The following is a 12,169-nucleotide window of genomic DNA, read 5'->3' as shown; positions in this document are numbered from 1 at the left end:
TCCGATCCTGTTCAGCGAATGTGACCCGTGCTACACAAAATATGTAACTTCCAACATAAGTGCTGATCTATACTCCGTGGATTCTTTTATGCCTAATGGGAGACCTGCCCACATACCCCCTGTGATGACATCACGGGGGCTAGTCTCTAGCCTTTATATTTTTATTAGATATCTTTTTTTTTGCGATAACTTATCGTGGGTTGATCGCAGAGGCCCAAAAGTGACTCCATATGTTCTGTTGTGATTTTACCTTTCTCCAGAGACCACACACGGTATAGCTGCCGTCTGCTATTTTGTTACTTTTGCGGCACAGCTCACCAGAGAGGCTTACAGAGACGGGAAAATATCCATATTATTCCTTAGCTGACCCTGCCATCCAAAATATAGGCCCCATTATTATCGGACATATGGAACTTTAGTTATTTCATATTGGCTTGGGCCGTCTGCAGGGCTTTGTTACATTCCCTTTGAAGCACTGGGAATACAACCTTCTCAGTTAGCTGTAAATCTATCACAAGCCTGTGTTAATTGGGTTTGGTAGCACCTTTTGGGCCAGCATTTGCTTACAAGGCCCTTCTCATGTGTGTGTTGATTTGCATAGAGGCCACTGGCCAAAGTGTCAGCTCTTCTCCCATGGACAAGTAATATAGGGGAGGAGGGAAGAGGAGTCTGGGAGAGAGACTTCTTAATATTTATGACAGGGGAGAAGAAAAGATTTTCAATATTTCCATGACAATCTGTTTTTCATTGATACAGATAGAAATGCTTGCTATACCTATAGCCTCACGATCAAGTTTTGCATCAGACTCTATGCAGACGTATCCCATTGCAATTGATCTGTTATACATCCAACTTCTGGATAGCATGGATTTGTATGCTCCATCTAATCTGATTCACCATTGCAATGTTCTACAGTAATCTCACCAGTGTTTTGTACATACTTGTTTTTGTCTGTTTTACAATGATGCATCTATTTGCCTCCCGTTGATATGATTGATAATGCTCGGTATATCTGCGGCTCTATGATCATTTGCCAGGATATTATGCTTTGCACCAGATCAGATGTGGGTGTATTTCCTAACATCGGTGGTTTTCACACAAATTTCCTGCAATAAACAGTTTATATACAGGGTGGGATACAAATATGCATGAACAAAAGTATGAGGTTTAATTCTAGTTCCTTGTATATAGTATTACTTGTATGTAGTAATATGTGGTCTGGTCATGGTGTGGTGGTATTTGTTCCTTGCATGTGGTGTTCGGTTACTATGTGGTGGTAATATGTGGTCCGGCCATGGTGTGATGGTTTTTGTCCCTTTGTATGTGATATTATTTGAAAAAATGTATGTGACACATTCCCTTAAGAAAAATATACCTAAATAGAGTATTGGATATTTTAAGAAATGTTTAATAGGTTAGAGTAGAGTAGGGCCCTGCCAGAAGAGTCTACCTTGTCGTGGCGGCAGCTTACAAAATCTTGTGTCCAAAACAAAAGCTGCTGCTATGTACAGTGCCTTGTGAAAATATTTGGCCCCCTTGAACTTTTCTACCTTTTGCCACATTTCTGGCTTCAAACATAAAGATATAAAATTCTAATTTTTGGGGGAAGAATCAACAAGTGGGACACAATCGTGAAGTGGAACAAAATTTATTGGATATTTTAAACTTTTTAAAAAAATTAAAAACTGAAAAGTGGGGCGTGCAATATTATTCGGCCCCTTTGAGTTAATACTTTGTAGCTCCACCTTTTGCTGCGATTACAGCTGCAAGTCACTTGGGGTATGTCTCTATCAGTTTTGCACATCGAGAGGCTGAAATTCTTGCCCATTCTTCCTTGCAAATCAGCTCGAGCTCATTGAGGTTGGATGGAGGGCGTTTATGAACAGCAGTTTTCAGCTCTTTCCACAGTTTCTCGATTGGATTGAGGTCTGGACTTTGACTTGGCCATTCTAACACCTAGATATGTTTATTTTTGAACCATTCCATTGTAGATTTTGCTTTATGTTTGGGATCATTGTCTTGTTGGAAGATAAATCTCCGTCCCAGTCTCAGGTCTTTAGCAAACTCCAACAGGTTTTCTTCCAGAATGGTCCTGTATTTGGCTCCGTCCATCTTCCCATCAATTTTAACCATCTTCCCTGTCCCTGCTGAAGAAAAGCAGGCCCAAACCATGATGCTGCCACCACCATGTTTGACAGTGAGGATGGTGTTTTGAAGGTGATGAGCTTTGTTGCTTTTACGCCAAACATATCATTTTGCATTGTGGCCAAAAAGTTTGATTTTGGTTTCATCTGACCAGAGCACCTTATTCCACATGTTTGGTGTGTCTCCCAGGTGGCTTGTGGCAAACTTCAAATGATACTTTTTATGGATATTTGAGAAATGGCTTTCTTTTTGCCACTCTTCCATAAAGGCCAGATTTGTGCAGTGTACGACTGATTGTTGTCCTATGGACAGACTCTCCCACCTCAGCTGTAGATCTCTGCATTTCATCCAGAGTAATCATGGGCCTTTTGGCTGCATCTCTGATCAGTCTTCTCCTTGTTCGAGATGAAAGTTTAGAGGGACGGCCGGGTCTTGGTAGATTTGCAGTGGTCTGATACTCCATCCATTTCAATATGATCGCTTGCACAGTGTTCCTTGAGATGTTTAAAACTTGGGAAATCTTTTTGTATCCAAATCCGCTTTAAACTTCGCCACAAAAGTATCTCGGACATGCCTGGTGTGTTCCTTGGTCTTCATGATGCTCTCTGCACTTGAAACAGAACCCTGAGACTATCACAGAGCAGGTGCATTTATACGGAGACTTGATTACACAAGGTGGATTCTATTTATCATTACCAGTCATTTAGGACAACATTGGATCATTCAGAGATACTCACTGAACTTCTGGAGTGAGTTTGCTGCACTGAAAGTATAGGGGCCGAATAATATTGCACGCCCCACTTTTTTAATTTTTTAAAAAGTTTAAAATATCCAATAAATTTCGTCCCACTTGTTGTTGGTTCTTCAGAAAAAAATTTGAATTTTATATCTTTACGTTTGAAGCCAGAAATGTGGCAAAAGTTAGAAAAGTTCAAGGGGGCCAAATACTTTCATAAGGCACTGTATGTGATCTGGTGTTCTATGGGAATTGTTAGGGTATGTGCACATGGTCAGGAGCTGCTGTGGGTTTGACACTGCAGCTTATGTAGGAACAAACCTGCAGCGGCCAGGTGTTACAGCATAGTGGATAGGATTTCTAGAAATCCCATGTCCACTATGCGACTCTGTGCACCAATGGATGACCCACGAAAACTGGCATGCATCGCGTCTTTCAGACCCGCATCATGTCAATTTCTTTTGCGGGTTTACATGTGGACTTTCTCCACAGTCTAACTTCTATGAGGAAACTCCACATGTACTAAAAAAAAAAAATTGCACCACTCAATTGCATAAAATGAGGGCAGAAGCCGCACGGCTATCCCGCAGCTTCGGGGCCGCAGGCGCCTCCTGAGCGTGGGCACATACCCTTAATGTGTGATTGATAAGGATGTGGTGCAGAAGTGGAGTTTTTCCAAGAGTGGGCCGTGTGACTGTGGAAGGTTCGAGGAGTGGAGGTGGAGCCTGGGCGGAGTCTCCAGGGTGCCTAAAAAGTTTTTGCCAGCATGGGGCCTGAAATTCCTGGTGCCAGCCCTGCACACATATACATACACTCCTATACTAATCTTTTATGATATTGCTGTCTTCTGGAGAGGGCTGCAGAACCCACTGTGGAGGAGGAGGACACAGCAGACAGGATTGATTTCACCTTCCTGCCCCTGTGTGATGTCCAATGCTGTGGACTCTCCTCCCCAACCCCCTACTCTTAGAGGAAATTCTGCTGGGAAAGGAACAGCAGGAGACAGAAGACCCACTGTAAGACCCTGCAGGAGGACAGACACAGCAGTCAATGAGCACTCTTATCAGTCTGATGGGGAAGCGTTCATTGGCCACCGGCCTCTCTCCTGCATGACATGCCCCATTTTTCAATGGCCGCACTCTGCCCAGGGTATCAAAAATCATCAAGAGCACTACCCTTCTTCCTGCATGGGCCCCCCTTCACCTCTGGGCCGGGGTGCGGCTGCAAAGGCGGTGTGTCCACCCCTGGTTGAAGCCCTCGCTGCGGCTCTGAGCAAATGTAATATTATTTACACACAACCGAGTGGTAAAGAAATCAGTGAGACACCTGTGGGATAAGAACGTAAGAACGCCCATTACACCCTCAGATGACTTCCCTCGTGGGTACAGTGTCCGAAATGGGGTCATTTTAGGGGTTCGTATGTTCATCACACCTCGAGGGCTTTGCTATTGGCCGCTCCGTACACCTTGCACATACATGGCTCCACTCCGTACACACAGTTCCGATCTGTACACCTCGTACACGTGCGGCTCTGCTCCTTACGCCTTGTACACGCGCGGCTCCGTTCCCTACGCCTTATACACGCGCGGCTCCGCTCCCTACGCCTCGTACACGCACGGCTCTGCTCCGTACACACGGATCCGCACCGTACACCTCGTACACACACGGCTCTGCTCCGTACACCTCGTACACACACGGCTCTGCTCCGTACACCTCGTACACGCGCGGCTCCGCTCCCTACGCCTCGTACACGCGCGGCTCTGCTCCGTACACCTCGTACACACACGGCTCTGCTCCGTACACCTCGTACATGCGCGGATCTGCTCCGTACACCTCGTACACACGCGGCTCTGCTCCCTACGCCTCGTACACGCGTGGCTCCGCTCCGTACGCCTCGTACACACGCGGCTCTGCTCCGTACACCTCGTACACACGCGGCTCTGCTCCGTACACCTCGTACACACACGGCTCCGCTCCGTACACCTCGTACACACGCGGCTCTGCTCCGTACACCTCGTACACACGCGGCTCCGCTCCGTACACCTCGTACACACACGGCTCCGCTCCGTACACCTCGTACACACGCGGCTCTGCTACATCCACACTGTAAACCCCTCCTGACCCCACACATAAACTTCAGCTCATCCAGCACCATGACAACCAGCACAGCAGAGTCCTGCATCCACTGAGGCCCCTGATCATGTGACCCCTGACTCCTCCCCTCCTGTGACCTCATCACAGGTCCTGTGCGCACAGAGCAGCCATATATGTGGTGGCGGCTCTGCAGGTGGAGGTATGTGGAGACCCCCATTACTGGGCGCAGGGGGCATTAACCCCTTCAGCACGGAGACTCTTTTGGAGTCTTGTGTTGCCCTTTTATAAGAATCATAAGGTTTTTGTTCTGTTTCCTGTAATAGATACATACGACCCAACTATGGAGACAGGAAGGGAGGAAACGTATTGTTCTCATAGTACAGGACCCCTTTACTGGCCCCACAGTGTAATGCCCCCATTATACCCCTTATGCAAGATGTATGATGCCCCCACAGTGTAATGCCCCCATTATGCCCCTTATGCAGGATGTATGATGCCCCCACATAGTGTAATGCCCCCATTATGCCCCTTATGCAATATGTATGATGCCCCACACAGTATGATGCCCCCATTATGCATCTTATACACACAGTGGCTTGTGAAAGGAATTGCCCCCTTGGCATTGTTCATGTTTTGCTCCCTCACAGCCTAAAATTTCACTGTTTTTTTGAGGATTTGTATCAGTTCATGTTAAGAACATGCTGACAACTGTGAACATTTGGTTTTATTTGTTATGAAGCAAACAACAAATAGGACAATGTGATGAGCCGTCCTTGTTCTAAAGACTATCAGACTTTTCCAGCATGGATCACCCGTGCCATCGATCTTGTTGTGTTTTATTAGTGATTTATTTACTTGTCAGTTCAGCCTTAGGAATCAATGCTTCTGTTCAGTGACCTTATCTCAGGGGCCTTAAGCCATTATTTTCTCAGCGACTAGGCTCATTGTGTGGATGGGGAAAGTAGATCCTGGGGAGCCTTCACCACAGGAAGTCGCAAATGCAGACCCATGTGATGAGTTCAGCCTGAGGAAAAATACCTCCGCTAATGCACACTTAGCTTTGAGGGGGCTGATCCCAGTGAAGGACAAAAAGAAGCCACATTGTTCAGTGAGGTCTTGTAGCCCAGGGATGGATGGATGGTCTATGGAGTTTTGGAGATCAGTACCGACTGGGCTGGATAAACGTGCTACAGTTGTGGGATCTGTCGTTTGGATTTAAACTTTCTTAATGGACTGTTGCTACTAGATACCTGTGCTTCCTTCGTTTTATCTGTCATCTGGAGGATCATGGAATATGAATACAGACTATACTGGCTGGAGATATTTAAGCTGTAGGCCAACAAAAAGTTGGGAGACAGTGGTTATCGCCTGGTACGAAGGCAATGGAACTACCGTCCCAGGGAAGGGATCTTGTGGACTGAGACAATTGTATTCTGGCCATTTACCTGGAGTTGTTGTAAAAACCTTGATGTAAGGAATAAAATATTGATGAACCGTTAACCTGCCTAGATGAATCTTTACAATGCACAACCTCAGATCTTCACAAGTGGTGGCAACAGTGGGATCACCTATATCTGGACAGGATGCCAGGGAAATTTACTGAATGATGTCTTGGCAGAAGAGATGGCAGACTCAATCTACAAGAGGCTCAGGAAGGAATTGCTGAGAGCCCTTTGCTCTGAGTGAGAGCTAGAGTGGTTGCCGGAGGACAGCCGGGTGACCCTTATACAATGCTTGGACGACTGGGACCGGGAACAACCACAGGAGGAGGTCAGTTCAGACGTGGAGGAGGGCATATCTGTGGAGGGACCACAGCCCAGGCCTGTCATCCAGATGGTGGAGGGTTGACTGACTGAGTTGAGGAGGATGCTGGACGTGCTAGGAGAGTGCGCCATGGAGATAGAGTGGGCGGCAGTGCTAAGCAAATATCTGGGTGTTCATTTAGCAGTACTCCCACACTCCCCAGCACAGAGGACAGTGGATAACAGGAGAAAGGGGCCTGCATCTTTAAGGTACAGGGATATACCACAGTTCAGTGAGGTCACCGCGGATATTGATGAACATCTCCGGTTATTTAAGAACTTCTGCCTGCTGCATGAGGTGTCAGTTAGTGACTGGCCCAGATTTTTACACATTGAGCGCATTACTAGAGAGGTATATTGTCACACCTGAAAACTACCAGGAGGAAGTTTCAGGAGACTGACAAGCTCGGTGCACACACGCCTCGGGAGTTTGTTAACACACTACATATGGCATGCACTCGGTGGATAGAAGGACTGAGGGCTCGGGAAGCAGAACATGTCTTGGATATATTCATGCTGGAACAATTTGTCTAAACTCCCGGGTGACTTAAAAGAAATAGTGGCGGATTGAAAACCACTCAGCCTGGATGAGGCTGCAAGATTGGCTGATGAATGGCCTGATAATCGACAAGGGCTATGTGGAAGTACAGCCAACGAGACCCATGGATCGGCCAGAGGAGGAACTGTGGGGATTTCGAACTTCACAAAGATGAGGAAGTTTCCCAAGCCCCCAAGTACGGTCTGCGTCAAGGCGAGGGGGACTTAGGCTGCCATAACTGTGGACGTATGGGACACTTTGACAGGGAATGCCGGGAATGTTTTAGCCCACATCACAACCTAGGAGCAGGATTGGTGTGACACTGGCCCAATGTCGTAACCTGAAGCCAAGGACCGGTTCACACTTCATCAGCCGAGAATGAGCAGAGCAATCTCAACATGCAGACTAACCCCCCACCCCAGTGGTGAGTAATACACAAAATGCAATGACTGTTACCATGAAGGAATTTGACCTGGGGGAGGTAAATGACATTAGGGAGGAGGCCCAGAGACTTCGGGAAACTGACTCTCCCATCACCCTGGTCAGCCCACATATTGTCCCCCCAGAACAATATTTACCTGGCCGCCAAGTGACCATCCCCCTAGCTGGTGGTCAGCACTCTGGGGTTGGTTGCAATGGATACAAATTTGGTTCTCATCGGGTACGTGTTGAGTTTCCCAGGACAAACCGGAGATCAAGGGGTGGATATGGAGGACCCTGCGGGAGGAACAGACACTTGCCCCAGCAAACTAAATACAGAATTCTTGTCTCAGGGCTTCCCCCCCCATTGGGGAGTTGGCAGGATCAGAAAGATCATTTGAGAGAAGCTGGAGATGTCTAGTATGCTGATGTACACCAGGGTGGAATGGGGATTGTGGAGTTTATTCACAAGGGTGACATGGAATATGCTTTGAGGAAACTGGATGATACAAAGTTTCATTGCCATAAAGGTGAGACCACTTACTTTCGTGTCCGTGCTTAAAATGTGGGGAAGAAGTGTGAGGAACTGGCCTTGTTCTAAACAGGGCTGTGGAGTCGGTAAGCCAAACCTCCAACTCCGACTCCTCAATTTCCATGACACCGACTCCACTACTCTGACTCCCTCATACATGGCTCATGTTTAAGTGATAAATTTACTGTACCACAGATTAATCTCAGCTAAAAGTCTAGACTATTATATCAGGAATAGGACTGACATTTATAGGACATTTCATAACTTTCCCAAATTCTTATGAAAAAATATTCCCCACAAAGTGCATTGAACTACTGTAACCAATTTATTATATACTTTAGGAGTCGGAGTCAGTCCATTTCATACCTACTCCGACTCCACCATTATGGGCTCCGACTCCACCACTCTGACTCCACAGCCCTGGTTCTAAAGACTATCAGACTTTTTCCAGCACGGAGCACCTGTGCCATTGATCTTATTGTTGTGTTTTATTAGTGATTTTTTTGCTCGTCAGTTCATCCTCAGGAATCAATGCTTTCATTCAGTGACCTTATCTCAGGGGCCTTAATCCATAGTTTTCTCAGCCCCTAGGCCCATTGTGTGGAAATAGATGCAGTGGAGCAGTCACCACAGGGAGTTTCACATTCAGTCCCACGTGATGAGTTCGGACTGAAAAAAATACCTCCACTAATGCACACTTAGCTTTGACGGGGCTGACTGATCCCAGTGAAGGAGAAAAAGAAGCCACAATGTTTAGTCAGGAGTTTTGTGGAATGTCGTCAAAGGGATAGGATCGAGACTAAGGTCTTGTCTTGTAGCCCAGGGATGGATGGATGTTCTATGCCAGTGGTTGTGAACCTATGGCACATGTACCGTAGGGGGCCCACAGAGCCCTCCCAATGGGCACACGTGCCATTTCCTCAGCAGTGCTGTTAAGGACAGGAGAGTGGTAGCAGTCTACCACTCTCCTGTCCTTAACAGCAATCTTCAAGTCTGACCACAGATTCTCAATTGGATTAAGGTCTTGGCTTTGACTAGAATGCTCCAAAATATATACACGTTTCCCCTTAAACCACTCGAGTGTTGCTTTAGTAGTATGTGTTGGGTCATTGTCTTGTTGGAAGGTGAGCCTCCATCCCAGTCTCAAATCACTGACAGACTGAAACAGGTTTTGCTCAATAAAATCCCTGTATTTTGCACCATCCATGTTCCCTTTGACTCGGACCATTTTCCATGTCCCTGCTGCTGAAAAACATCCCCACAGCATGATGCTGGCATCACCATGTTTCACTGTGGGGATGGTGTTCTTGGGGTGATGAGCTACAGTGAAGGAAATAATTATTTGATCCCTTGCTGTATTTGTAAGTTTGCCCACTGACAGACATGAACAGTCTATAATTTTAAGGGTAGGTTAATTTTAACATTGTATAAATTAGATAAATGTATTTGCATTTTGCAGTAAGAAATAAGTATTTGATTCCCTACAAACCATTGAATTCAGGCTCCTACAGACCAGTTAGACGCTCCTAATCAACTCGTTATCTACATTAAAGACAATTGTCTTACATAGTCACCTGTATAATAGACTCCTGTCCACAGACTCAATTAATCAGTCAGACTCTAACCTCTGCAACATGGGCAAGATCAAAGCGCTTTCTAAGGACGTCAGGGACAAGAACGTAGACCTGCACAAAGCTGGAATGGGCTACAAAACCATAAGTAAGACACTGGGTGAGAAGGAGACAACTGTTGGTGCAATAGTAAGAAAATGGAAGCAATACAAAATGACTGTCAATCGACATTGACCTGGGGCACCATGCAAAATCTCACATCATGTGGTATCCTTGATCATGAGGAAGGAGAGAGATCAGCCTAAAACTACACTGGGGGAACTTGTTAATGATCTCAAGGTAGCTGGGACCACAGTCACCAAGAAAACCATTGGTATCACATTATGCCTTAAAGGTTTAAAATCCTGCAGTGCCCGCAAGGTCCCCCTGCTCAAGAAGGCACATGTGCAGGCCCGTCTGAAGTTTGCCAAAGAACACCTGGATGATTCTGTGAGTTATTGGGAGAAGGTACTGTGGTCAGATGAGACAAAAATTGAGCTCTTTAGCATTAACTAAACTCGCCGTGTTTGGAGGAAGAGAAATGCTGCCTATGACCCAAAGAACACCATCCCCACTGTCAAGCATGGAGGTGGAAGTGTTTTGTTTTGGGAGTGTTTCTCTGCTAAGGGCACAGGACTACTTCACTGCATCAATGGGAGAATGGATGGAGCCATGTACCGTAAAATCCTGAGTGACAACCTCCTTCCCTTCGCCAGGACATTAAAAATTTGTCGTGGCTGGGTCTTCCAACAAGACAATGACCCAAAACATACAGCCAAGGCAACAAAGGAGTGGCTCAAAAAGAAGCACATTAAGGTCATGGAGTGGCCTAGCCAGTCTCCAGACCATAATCCCATAGAAAACTTTATGGAGGGAGTTGAAGCTCCGAGTTGCCAAGCGACAGCCTCAAAATCTGAATGATTTTGAGAAGATCTGCAAAGAGGAGTGGACCAAAATTCCTCCCGACATGTGCGCATCCCTCATCATCAACTACAAAAAACATCTGACTGCTGTGCTTGCCAACAAGGGTTTTGCCACCAATCATTAAGTGTTGTTTGCCAGAGGAATCAAATACTTATTTCTCACTGCAAAATGCAAATAAATTCATCTAATTTATACAATGTGATTTTCTTTCTTTTTTTTTTTTTGGGATATTCTATTTTTCAATGTTAAAATTAACCTACCCTTAAAATGCCAGAGCCCTACAAAATGACCTCCAGCAGGCCACAAATGTGCATATGTCTGCACAAACTGTTAGAAACCGACTCCATGAGGGTGGTATGAGGGCCTGACGTCCACAGCTTGGGGTTGTGCAGGATGCTTGGCATTTGCCACAGAACACCAGGATTGGCAAAGTCGCCACTGGCGCCCTGTGCTCTTCACAGATGAAAGCAGGTTCACACTGAGCACATGTGACATAGTCGGGAGACGCCGCACAGCCCTCCATGTGCTCGCCAGAGGTAGCCTGACTGCCATTAGGTACCGAAATGAGATCCTGAGACTCCTTGTGAGACCATATGCTGGTGCGGTTGGCCCTGGGTTCCTCCTAATGCAGGACAATGCCAGACCTCATGTGGCTGGAGTGTGTCAGCAGTTCCTGCAAGATGAAGACATTGAAGCTATGGACTGGCCCGCCCGTTCCCCAGACCTGAATCCGATTGAGCACATCTGGGACATCATATCTTGCTCTATCCACCAACGTCACGTTGCACCACAGACTGTCCAGGAGTTGGCGGATGCTTTAGTCCAGGTCTGGGAGGAGATCCCACAGGAGACCATCCACAACCTCATCAGGAGCATGACCAGGCATTGTAGGGAGGTCATACAGGCACGTGGAGGCCACACACAATACTCAGCCTCATCAGGAGCATGCCCAGGCGTTGTAGGGAGGTCATACAGGCACGTGGAGGACACACACAATACTGAGACTCATTTTGATTTGTTTTAAGGGCATTACATCAAAGTTGGATCAGCCTGTAGTGTGTTTTTCCACTTTAATTTTGGGGGTGACTCGAAATCTAGGCTTCCATTGGTTAATAAATTTGATTTCCATTGATGATTTTTGTGTGATTTTGTTGTCAGCACATTCAACGTTGTTGTTAGAACCTTGCGGTTAGGTTTTTTTTCCTTTGCTGGTCACATGACCTTGTTGGCCTATTTAATCCTGCTCCGCCCTTCTGGCTTTGCTGGACTTCATTGTATATCTACTTTCTAGCTAGCCTGTGCTCTGTATCTAACTCTGTTAGTTTGCTTGGTCTACGGACCTCTAGGTTCTATCTATTTTGTTTGTTC

General features: G+C 46.3%; 1 protein-coding gene across 1 annotated transcript in view; it reads left to right on the top strand.

Moving 5' to 3' along the window:
* The first annotated feature begins 5,109 nt into the window (after positions 1 to 5,109).
* Positions 5,110 to 12,169, top strand: part of LOC141176130 (uncharacterized) — a 1,089,564-nt gene continuing 1,082,504 nt past the window's right edge. Inside the window, exon 1 of the mRNA XM_073660125.1 lies at positions 5,110 to 5,174. The gene's annotated coding sequence lies outside the window, so the exon portion shown is untranslated. The remainder of the gene's footprint in view (positions 5,175 to 12,169) is intronic.

The sequence above is a fragment of the Phyllobates terribilis genome, unplaced genomic scaffold (assembly GCF_046119375.1).
Source record: "Phyllobates terribilis strain yellow unplaced genomic scaffold, ASM4611937v1 Scaffold_17__1_contigs__length_24005725, whole genome shotgun sequence".
Lineage (NCBI taxonomy): Eukaryota > Metazoa > Chordata > Amphibia > Anura > Dendrobatidae > Phyllobates > Phyllobates terribilis.
The sequence above is the reverse complement of the archived record's forward strand: the minus strand, read 5'-3'. Positions and strand labels throughout refer to the sequence as shown.